Genomic DNA, 12,809 nt, shown 5'->3' with positions numbered 1-12,809 from the left:
TCTTTTCTCTAGAAAAGAGAAGGCTGAAGGCTGTCTCGATAGAGATCTTTAAAATTATGAAGGGGATAGATAGGGTAGACATAGAGAATATGTTTCCAATTGTGGGGAGTCCAAAACTAGGTGCAATAAATGTAAAATAGTCACTAATAAATCCAACAGGGAATTCAGGAGAAAGCTCATTACCCAGAGTGTGGTTAGAATGTGGAACTTGCTACCACATAGCGTAGTTGAGGCGAATAGCGTAGATGCCTTTAGGTGAAGCTAGATATGTACACGAGGGAGAAATGAACAGAAGGATGTGCAGATAGAGTTAGATGAAGTACGGAGTGACGAGGCACGTGCGGAGCATAAACATCACACACACCAGTTGGGTCAAATGGCCGGTTTCTGTGCTGTAGATTCTATGTAAACACTCCCGAGTAAAGCCTCGCATATAACCCTGCAGAAAATGAGCAGACAGAAAGCGCCCTTACCTGAACACACCACCCTCACATCTTCTTTATGAGCACAGTCGTGGTTTCCCCACGGTGCTGAGGGACATTCCCAGAGAAACGATTCGTTACCCGAACAGCACAGTTCATCCAACCAAACCGGGCCTGAGCCTGGTCCACAAGCAGCAGGAAGTTCCATGTCCACCGCATTTCCGCAATCCAGCTGTTTGCAAACCACATCAGCGTCGGCCAGGTCCCAGGAATCGTCACAAACTGAGCCCCAGGTCCCACTGTAATAAACCTCCACTCGCCCAGCACAAGGACTTCCACCGTCGGAGAACCTTAACTGCACGTGTCCTGTTAGAGAACAATGCAGGAGGATTATACTTCCAATATACATTTATCTAATCACTCAATCCAAACATTGCTGCTTCTGCAGTTTAATAAAAAAGTGCTTTTTATGTGTCTGTGACAGGTACATGATTTTATATCCCGGAACATCTCTCTGCACTTACATCTTACGTAGAATTATATAGAATGTACAGCACAGAGTCAGGCCATTCGGCCCAAATATCCAACCCGGTATTATGGTCCACACGTGCCTCCTCCCTCCCCACTTCCTCTAATCCTTTCAGCATAACATTCTATTCATTTCTCCATCGTTAGATTTATTTCCTCCAGTTCTCCCGTTTGGTTTCGAATGTTGTGCACATTGTTGTACAGCCAATTTAACTTGTTTTTATTAGTTGTTCCACTCACTTTATTTTTAACAATCAATTTATATTTCTGCTCTATAAATGTATCTGTTCCCTAACCGTTAATGTATCCAGTTTTCATTACCTTGGTCTGACATTTACTCACATCTCCTATTTATTTTATCTTCAGGCCTATGTTAATTTCACCTGATTCATCCCCCCCCCCCCGTCTTACTAGCTTACATTCTTATCCAGAGCTTTATTTATCACTTCCGCTGCTCATTGCATACGGCAAAATGCAACGTACGGAAGTACAAGCCCACAAAATCTGTCTACACGTAAATACAACATGTTGGAACTGACATCAGTCCGTAACCAAAATATATGTCCAAATTTACACACTGCATTATGCAACTTACACAAGTACATCTGAAGAACATCTGTCCACACTTATACACAGCATAATGAAACTTACACCAGTGAATGTCCAGCACATCTGTCTACACTTTTATGCTGCACAAAGGAACTGATTTGCAAACTCAGCGCGCATTTGACAGCCGAGCTGAACTTCCTATCCCACGTGCTCTCCGTCACAAAGACCGCCAACTTCCACCTCTGTATCATCGCTCACCTCCGTCCCTGCCTCAGCCCATGTGCTGCTGAAACGCCGTCCTCCCATCCTGCGCCCTCCATAACCTTCAGCTCAACCGAAAACTCCTGATATCCTGACCCGCACCAAGTCACACTCACCAGCTTCCCTCTGCTCACTGCTCTCCATTGGTTTCCTGTCCGCCAAAACCTGTAGTTTTAAATTACCATCCTCAGGTTCAAATATCTTCATTGATTCGACCCCCCCCTATCACTGTAACCGCCTCCAGCCCTAATCATTTAGGGAACTCTACTGTTCTCCAAATGTGGCCTCTTGTGCATCACCGACTTCCTTCGCCCACAATTGGCGGCCGTGGATTTCGCCGTCTCGGTCCCAAGATCAGGAATTCCTTCCCTAAACCTGCCGCCTCTCCTGGTTTAATACCAGCTCTTGAAATCTACCCAAATGGCCAGGCTTTTAGTCGCCTGTCCTATAACCTTGGGCTTTCACTCTATGTCAGTTTTCTCCTTGTGAATCATCTTACGACGTTTATCTTTCGTTACAGGCGCCATATAAATGCAAGTTCTTGTTATTTTTCAGTTCTGCCGGTGTGCTCTAGCTTTGCTGTCACTCCCTGAGTTAAATAAGTGGTTGGAGAGACAAAGAGGAATATGTGACCTGTATTAAAACAGTTCTCAGCAGATTAGATATTCCCCTTGATGGTTCTGTAAAATAGAACCATTTGTTCACCTGAACACAGGACCCCTACGCCGATGCTGTCATTGAGAGATGGATTCAATGTGAATGAGCTGCAGTTCCGGAGCTGAGACTCGTTTCCTTCACACTGGACATCATTCACCCACACGGGCCCTTCACTCTCTCCGTACTTTGAAGAGTTATAAGCGGCTATTGCAGAGCCGCAGCCCAGCTGTCTGCAGACCACGTTGGCATCATTTAGGTCCCAGAGGTTGTCCCGCACTCTTCCCCAGCTGCCGTTGTAGTAAATCTCCACTCGCCCGTCACAGCGGCTTCCCCCGTTAGTTAGTCTCGGCGGCCAACCTTCATCTACAAAAAGAAACACATTGAGAGCAATGGTTAAACTGAGCCAAAATATCCCATAATATTATTAATTTTAATGATTACATTTCTGTAATAATTACCCACAAGGCTTGTAGGCAGATCCTCTCCGCCATTAACTTTTCTCGGTGAATTGATTTTAGAGAGATGTCGAGCTGCTTCTGGAGGCTAATCTGGGGAAAGCGGCTAAAAACAAATTGGGGGCGGGCGGCCCAGGCCGGCTATTGATATGAGCTGTGATCAAAGGCAGGAGCACGGGTTTGAAATGGGTTCTAGCTGCTCAAAGTTTATCTTATTCAATACGGAATGAAACAGACAGAAATTTAAATTGGTAAAGCCTTTCAAAACTGCAGGACGTCCCAAACCGCTTCGCAGCCAGTGAAGTAGTTCTGCTTTATAGGCACTGGGGGACCGGCCGAAGGGTTGATGGGCCTCCACCTGTCTCCAGTGTTCCCATGTGCCAATGTGTGAAACGCCGAAGCGAATTTGCCCTGAAAACAGCACTGACATAACGGACCAGTTGGCGGCGCTGGTGAGCGATCAGTGTGACCCAGGACACCGGGAGAACTGTGAGGTCCCGGGAAATAATCAGAGGTCCAGCACACTGATATATAACCTGAGGTATTTCAATCACTAGTAATTATATTGCACTCAGTGTATTGAATATTAAAATCACCTCATACTATTTATCGAGCAATATATTAACACTTGGAGTTTTCAATGACAATACAACTGATCTCTACGGGGAATCGCATATAGATTAATATTTTAAACTGGTAGCATTTAGAATGGTTTCAAGTATTATAATTTATTTACAGCACAGGAACAGCCCATTCGGCCCAACAGGTCTCTGCCGGTGTTTATGCTCCATAGGAATACCCCCTCTTTACTTGATCTAACCCCATTAGCAAATCCATCCATTCCTTTGTCTCTCCTGCACTTATCTAGCTTCCTCTTAAATGCATCTATGCTGCTCCCCTCAACTATTCATTCTGGTAGCTAGTTCCACGTTCACAACACTCTCTAAATAAAGAGTTTTCTCCTGAATTACTTACTGACTTCATTAGTGACAAACTTACATTGATGTCCCCTAGTTTTGGTCATCCAAACTAGTGGAAACATCTTATCTACATCTATCGTATGGAACACCCTCATCATTTTATAATGTTGATTCATATTTTAACTGGTATCATTTATTGTGGTTTCAATACAAATGCAGATTGACCATTCTATAGCAGTGTCGCCACTGTCGTTGTTTGAACGTTTTAGCCAATTCTGCTGAATTCTGGGTAATGCTCTGGAATCACCCGGACAGAGATAAACACTGGAAGACGAGGCAGTCATTGATTACACTTGTGCTGCATTGAAGCCCTTTGGTTCATTACTAACTCACTTGCGAGAAATCGATCGACAAACACTCGCTCAGTGGCAATGGAAACATCTACAGTTGGTGTATTTCAGTTCAATGCACTGAGTGGACTCACCCGAGCAGATGACACTGGTGTCATTTCCATGTGAGCAGCGAAACTGATCGCAGGATGAAACCGGACAATCCCACAATCGGGACTCGTTCCCCTGGCAACTGTAGTTCTCCTTCCACACTTGGCCGGTTCCCTCCCCAAAGTGAGCTGCTCCCGGGGTTGCGGTGACTGCCCCGCACTGAAGGTGCTCACAGACCACGCTGGCGTCTTCTAAACCAAAGTAAACATCACACAGCGTCCCCCACTGGTCTCCGTGTAGCACTTCCACCCGGCCGGAGCACCCGGTGTCCCCGGATACCAGTCTGAGATCTCTGTGACCTAAATGTTAATTATAACAATACCAAGTAATATTATTATATTATTAAAAACGAATAACGTGTTAATTATCAGAGTCACAATGGAAAACACTTTAAGGTGGATTCACATCGCATCTGGTTCCAGCTCAACAACAATAACCATTACTACTCCCACCATTACTACTCCCACCATTACTACTTCTATGGAACTTCTGCCACCATTACAACTACTGCTAATCCCACCACTACTGCTAGTATTACTTGTACACTATTACTGCTACTGCTGCTTCTGCTACCATTACTATTAATACTGCTAATGCTCTTACTGCTGCTACAACTATTAGCTTCAGTATCAGTACTGCTGCTGTTCTTACCGCTACTATTACTGCCGCTACTGCTGTTACGACTACCTGTAATATAGGGACAGGAGTAGACCATTCAGCCCCGTGAGTTTGTTCATCCATCATGGCTGATCTGATCTGCACCTCAACTCCACTTTTCCTACTTTGCTCCATATCCCTTGATACCCTTACTTAAGAAAAATCTATTAATCTGTCTTGAAATTCACAACTGCCTTTTGGGGAGGGAATTACAGATTTATGATTTCTCTCCTGAATAACCGAGCTCCAACCTTAAGAATGTGCTCTTTGTGCTGGATTCCCACACCAGAGGAGATATTTTCTGCATATCTACTCATCGATCCTTTTATCATTTTAACCATCTCAAATATATAACCCCTCAACCTCTAACCTCAAGGGAATACAGACCAGATTTATGAAACAGTCCACATAATTTAAACCTTTTAGCCCTGGTATGGCTCTGGTGAATCTTCGTTGCACCCTCTCCAGGAACACTATATCCTTCCATGACTGAACACAACACTCCAGATGGGGTCTGACTAACAATGAAGCATCACTTCCTCTCAATTGTATTCCTGCCTCCTTGATATGAAGGCTGGCATTTCATTCGCCTTTTTTACTTCTTCTTGCACCTGTGCACTAGCTTTATTGTCTGGGCACCCAAACCCATTTGCTTCCCCACAGCTCCTGTTCTCTCACCATTAAGAATATATTTTGATTGGTCTTTCTTGGATGACTTTACACTTGCCCACATTGAACAGCACCTGCCACAGACTCGGTCACTCACTTGATCTATTTGTGCCCTGTTGTAACTTTCTGATCCCACCTGTACAACTTGTGCACCTGCTAACTTAGTGTCACCTGCAAACTTGGTCATACTACTCTCCATTCCTTCATTCAAGTCATCACTAAATATGTAGGTAAAAAGTTAAGGCCCCAGTACAGTTCCGTAAAGAGCAAAACTTGTCTTAACCCGCTAATCAGAGCTATTCCCTTTATCCGTAATCCCTGTGTCCTACCTCTAAAACAATTTCCAACCCAAAAGAACATAAGAATTATGAGCAGGAGTAGGCCATACGGCCCCTCGAGCCAGTTCCGCCATTCAATAAGATCATGGCTGATCATCCACCTCAACGTCACTTTCTTGTCCTATCTCCATATCCCTTTATACATCTAGATTCCAAAATTCTATCTCCCTCAGCCTTGAATATGCTCTTTAGGGAAGAGAATTCTAAAGATTCATTACCTTCTGAGTGAAGAAATTCCTCCTCATCTCAGTCTTAAAATACCGACCTCTTATCCTGAGACTATGCCCTCTCGTTCTAGATTCTCCATACAGGGGCAACAATGTCTCAGCATCTATCCTGTCATACCCCTCAGTACTTTATATATTTCAATGAGATGACCTCTCAATCTTCTAAACTCCAGAGACTATAGACCCAATCTAATCAATCTCTCCTCATAGGACAACCCACTCTTCCCAGGAATCAAACTAGTGAATCTTCGTTGCACCACCTCTGAGGCAAGTATATCCTTCCATGGCTATGGAGGTCAAATCTGTGCACAGTACTTCACGCCTGATCTCACCAAAGCCCTGTATAATTGCAGCAAGACTTCCTTAAATGTGTACTCTAACCCTATAGCAATGAAGCTATTTGTTTTCCTAATTGCTTGCTGTACCTGCATGCTAACGCACTGTGGGTCTTGTACTAGGACACATAAATCTCACTGAACAATATTCTGTTTTTTTATTCTTCCTACCAAAGTGAATTGCCTCCGATTTCCGCACATTATACCACATCTGCCACTTTGTTGCCCACTCACTTATCCAGTCAATGTCCCTTTGCACGCTCTATGCGTCCTCCTCACAGTTTACTTTCCCACCTAGCTATCTATCGTCAGCAAACTTGGGCACATTGCACTCGGTCCCTTCATCCAAGTCATTAATACAGATTGTGAATAGCTGAGGCACAAACATTAATCCTAGCGGCACCCCACTAGTTACAAACTCCCAATCTGAAAATAACTAATTTTTCCCTACTCTCTGTTTTCTGTCTGTTAATCAATCCTTTATCCATTCTAATTCATTACAACTTCATCTTCAATATCGGACACATTTATTTATGCGAATAATCTCTTGTCCGAAGCCTTATCTAATGTTTTCTGGAAGACCATATAGGAACATCCAAAGCTGTCCTCCTTCTCAGGGACCTCCTCAAAAAGATCCACTACACCTCACCTACATTTATATAAACATAGAATGATACAGTACTGAATGACATCATTCGGCCATCGTGCCTGTGCCACCTCTTTGAAAGATCGAGCCAATTCGAACTACTCCCCAGCTCTTTCTCCATAGCCCTGCACATTTTTCCACTTCAATTATTTACCCAATGCCCTTTTGGAAGATATTATGGACTCTTCCTCCACCACCCTTTCCAGCAGTGCATTCCACATCTAAACAACTCGCTGCAGAAACAGTATTTTCTGATGTCGGCTCTGATTATTTTGCCAATTAACTTAATTCTGTGTCCTATAGTCACCAAATCTCTTGCCACTGGAAACAGATTACGTTTATTTACTTCATCAATACCTTCATAATTGTGAACACCTCTATGAAATCTCCCTTAATCTTCACTGCTCTAAGGAGAACACCTTCAATTTCTCTAGTCTCTGCCAGTAACTGAAGTCTTTCGCCCTAGTACCATTGAAGTCAATCTCCTCTCCACACTCTCTAAGGCCTCGACATAATAACTGAAATGTGGTGCTCAGAATTGGCCAAAATACTCCAGCTGGGGCCTATCCAGTTTTTTTATAAAGGATTAGCATAATGTCATTGCCTCTACTTTTAATCCCAGGGATCCCCGCTGCCTTCTTAACAACATTCTCAACTTGATCTGCCACCTTAAATGTCTTGCGTGCATAAACCCCTAGGTCTTTCTCTTTCTGCATCACCTTTACAATTGAACCATTTTGTTTATATTGCCTCTCCTCATTATTCCTACTAAAATGAATAATTTCACACTGCTCTGCGGTACATTTCATCTGCCATGTGTCTACCCATTTCACCAGTCTGTCTATGTCCTCCTGAAATCTGTTGCTCTCGCTCTCACTGGTTACTGCATTTCCAAGTATTATATCATCTACAAGCTTTGAAATTATGCCCTCTATACACAATCGAGGTCATTAATATATTTCAAAAAGAGCAGTTGTCCCAAACCGACCCGTGGGGGACACCACTGCACACTTCCCTCCAGTATGAAAAACATTCATTTAACACCACTCTCTGTTTTTGTCCATTAGCCAATTTCATATCCATGCATCCACTACCCCTTTAATTCCTTGGGCTTCAATTTTGCGAACAAGTCTATTTAATTTTTATGTGGTATTTTATGAAACGCCTATAGAATGTCCATATACAAAACAACAACCAGAATACCATCATCAACTCTCTCCGGTAATTCATCAAAGATTTCAATCTGGTTAGTCAAATACGATATTACTTTAACAACATTCGATGGAATCTGGAAGAGTACCCATGGATTGGAGGGTAACTAATGTTAGCCCACTATTCAAAAACGGTGGTAGAGAGAAAACGGGGAATTACAGACCAGTAAGCCTGACATCCGTAGTGGGGAAAATGCTACAGTACATGCTAAAAGATGTAATAACAGTGCACTTGGAAAACAGTGACAGGATCGGGCAAAGTCAACATGGATTTACAAAAGGTAAATCGTGCTTGACTAGTCGACTGGAATTTTTTGAGGATGTAACTGGTAAAATAGATAAGGGAGAACCAGTGGATGTGGTGTATTTGGACTTTCAAAAGGCTTTCGATAAGGTCCCGCATAAGAGATTTGCGTGTAAAGTTAAGGCACATGGGATTGGGGGAAAGGTATTGACTTGGATAGAGAACTGGTTGGCAGACAGAAAGCAAACATTTGGAAAAAACGGGTCTTATTCCGAGTGGCAGGCAGTGACTGGTGGGATACCGCAGGATCGGTCATTGGACCGCAGCTATTCATAACATATATTAATGATCTAGACAAGGGAACTAGATGTAATATCCTCAAGTTTGCAGACGACACAAAGCTTGGTGGGCGTGTGTCCTGTGAAGAGGAAGCCGAGGAACGCCAGGATGATTTGGACAGGTTGTGTGATTGGGCAGCATCATGGCAGATGCAATATAACGTGGATAAATGCGAGGTTATCCACTTTTGTGTCAAAAACAGGAAGGCAGATTATTATCTGAATGGCCATGGATTGGGAGAGGGGGAAGTGTAACGAATCCTGGGTGTCCTTGTGCACCAGTCTCTGAAGGTAAGCATGCAGGTGCAGCAGGCAGTTAAGAAGGCAAATGGTATGTTGGCCTTCGTAGCGAGAGGGTTTGAGTACAGGAACAAGGATGTCTTGCTGCAGTTGTACAGGGCCTTGGTGAGACCACACAACTTGAGTATTGTGTGCAGTTTTGGTCGCCTTATCTCAGGAAGGATCTTCTTGCCATGCAAGGTGTTCAGCAAAGATTCACCAGGCTGATACCTGCGATGGCAGGAATGACTTTGAGGAGAGATTGGGTCGATTGGGCTTATACTCGCTGGAGTTTAGAAGAATGAGAGGGGATCTCATTGAAACTTATAAAATTCTGACAGGACTGGACAGACGAGATGCAGGAAGGATGTTCCCGATGGTCGGGGAGTCCAGAACCAGGGGTCACAGTCTAAAGAAAAGGGGTAAGCCATTTAGTACAGAAATGAGGAGGAATTTATTTACCCTGAAAGCTGTGAACCTGTGGAATTCTCCTCCACAGAAGGCGGTGGAGGCCAATTCATTAAATATATTCAAGAAGGAGTTGGATATATTTCTTAAGGCTAAAGGGATCAAGGGATATGGGGAGAAAGCAGGGACAGGGCACTGAATTTGGATGATCAGCCATGATCGCATTGAATGACCGAGCAAGCTCGAGGGGCCGAATGGCCTACTCCTGCTCCTATCTTCTATGTTTCTATGTTAACAAATCCATACAGACTTTCATTCATTAACTCATATTTTCCCCAGTGCAAATTCACTGTGTTGTGGATTATTGTCTCTAAAACAGTCCCCTCCACCAGCATTAGGTTGACTGGCTTGAGTTGCCGCGCTTATCCCTCAGTCCTTTTGAAGAGGAGTATAGCATTTTCTGTCGTCCAGTCCTCTGACCCCACTCCCATATCTAAGCAGGATTGGAAGATTGGGGTCGGAGCTTCCTCAATTTCCAACCTTACATCACATTCAGGCCCGGTGACTTATCTACTTTGAGCACTGCCAACATTTTAATGCATCCTCTTTATTTTTATCCTATTCAATTGCTCTACTACCTCCTCCTTCACTGTGACATTGGTGGCATCCTCTTATTTAGTGAAGCCAGATGCAAACTACTCAGTTATTACCTAAGCCATGCCCTCTGCCTCTACAAGAAGATTTTATTTTGATGCGTAATTGGGCCCATGCTTCATTTGAATACTATTTTACTATTTATATGTTTAGAAAATTCTTTTATGGTAACTTGTATGTTACCCACTAATCTATACTGATGTGCTCACTTTGACTCCCTAAGTTCCTTTTTCAGTTCTCCCTGTACTTTTTGTATTCAGCTTTGCTCTCTACTAAATTATGAACCTGTCAGCTATCACAAGCCTCCTTTTTCTGTTTAATTGAAATCTCTATCTTTAGTTATCCAGGGAGCTCTAGTCTTGGATGCCCTTCCTTTTTCCCTCATAGGTACGTGACTAGTCTGTACTCGAACTATCTCCTCTGTGGAGGCCTGCCAGTGCTCATTTACTGTTTAACCGAACAATCATTCTAATCCTGCTGGCTCGGATCACTTTCGCTCCCGGCATCCTGGAGCTTCCCAAATGCCTCATAATGACGGTCACCACTCGCAATATTGATCCGTGTCCTCTTTCTCTCCCGTGGATAAACACCATCCAGTCCTGGGTCATTGTTAGTTTTGAGCACCTATGCTTTTCTCAAAGCTGCGGGTTGTTTGCCGAAATAGGTAAATAATTGCATTGTTACTGAACAATTACTGGGGCTTGGGGAGGTCATCGTTTAGTGTATCATCTACTTTATAATCACCAATCCATCCTTTTGACCATATTAGCGTCTTCTCAGCCTTTATGTTACATTTCTGAACTTCTCATTGTTATCTTTTGTGGATCTGCGCCGCTCAATTCCATGTTCCTGATAATCTCTGTGCCCGCCTTTTTACAAAGTTTTGAATTACGTTAGATTCTTTTTTTCACAATTATTGGAGGTGAAATTGTTCTTGGGTGGAAGCACAAAACGGGCCACTTCATTGCAAAATAACATTGGGCGGAGTGTAAAGCGGGGCACGGTCGCTCTTGCGCATTTTAGGCTCCTGCCTAAGATCAATTTCTACCTTTCTTTGTCTATTTCACTTCTGAATCACTGGTTGTTGTATTTATGATCATCATTGTTCATGGTTCTATTTCTTCTGAACCTAGGTTTGTGTTTACTCTATGACCAGCATCATTTACCTAAAGGTGCTGTAATTGCCCACGTGTTGCTGCCCAACTCCGCTACCTCAAAATAATTTGAATAAACCCCTTCGTAGGTCCTTTGCAGTGAATCAGTTTAAGCAACATTCCATGTTCCTGGCCTTACGTAGTTCAAAATCGCAGGTAACAATCCACTTGATTATATTATGGCGCGCTCCCCCAGGCCGCCGCGCATCCATTTTGCATGCCTTGTGGCAGGTTCTCTTGAATTACCACGTCAAGCTGCACGCACACTTTCCTCGCTTCTCTGAAGCTTTGGGCCATATATTTATCATCAGTTTCACCTGTGGCTCAGTTGGTAGCACACTCGCCTCTGAGTCGGAGGTTGTGGGTTCGCAGTCCCACTCCAGGGACATGAGCACATACAGCTAGGCTGACACTCCAATGAAGTGCTGAGCGAGAGCTGCACTGTCGGTGGTGCAGCTCTCTTGTGGATGAGATGTTAAACCGAGACACCGTCTGGTCAGGTGGATGTAAAAGATCGCCTGACACTATTTCGAAGAAGAGCAGGGGAGTTATCCCCGGTGTCCTGGCCAACATTTATCCCTCAACTAACATAACAAAAGTAGATTATCTGGTCATTATCACATTGCTGTTCGTGGTCATCGTTGGGCGCAAACTGGCTGCCGCGTTTCCCACATTACAACAGTTACTCCACCTTGAAATGTAAAGCGCTTTGGAGCGTCCAGTGGTCGTGAAAGGCGCTATATAAATCCAGGAATTTCTTTCTTTCTTTCAAGTCCAACTCCCAACAGGTGGAGTATTGTCAGTTTGTATTAGACTGACTGAAACCCGGTTGAAATAACAGTCTTTTTTTCACACACACTTCTCTATTCTAATTTCAGTGATTTAGGGGAATATTGACTTGGCTTGATGATATAAATCTGTGATAGTGAATCTGCAGCTCATTTTACATCTCCCCTTATTTTTATATCCACTGATGTCTATAGAAATAAAAATCCGGAGACACATAAAATGGGGAGCATAATTGCTGTTGTCGATTTCACATTATTGCACAAATGTAAACATTGGATCTGCAAACTTGGAATTAATTCGTCAGAGGTGGTTCAGTTTGTTTCTGTCCCATGAACAATATCTGCAATTGATGAAGCACATGCTCAGATTTAAACCAAGAAAGATCACCATGGAGTCATTTTAACTTTGGGCGATGGCGTGATCCGGGCAACATGGAACTGAAAGGCAAATATTCACTTCGCCTGATTTTCCTTTTGTACTGAAGTCAATGAAATGTGAAATCGGCCGATGTATATAATGAACGGCCAATTCCAAACTGCTCATTCCCTGGGATGTGAGGTTGTCTATA

The 12,809-nt window shown here is 43.4% G+C and overlaps 1 pseudogene; it reads right to left on the bottom strand.

The window, feature by feature from the left end:
- The window catches only part of LOC147098139 (scavenger receptor cysteine-rich domain-containing protein DMBT1-like), a 108,233-nt pseudogene that overhangs the window by 15,599 nt on the left and 79,825 nt on the right, over positions 1–12,809 (bottom strand).

Source organism: Somniosus microcephalus, chromosome 30, assembly GCF_052327205.1.
Source record: "Somniosus microcephalus isolate GS21.2 chromosome 30, FLI_Smic_1.0, whole genome shotgun sequence".
NCBI lineage: Eukaryota > Metazoa > Chordata > Chondrichthyes > Squaliformes > Somniosidae > Somniosus > Somniosus microcephalus.
The sequence above is the reverse complement of the archived record's forward strand: the minus strand, read 5'-3'. Positions and strand labels throughout refer to the sequence as shown.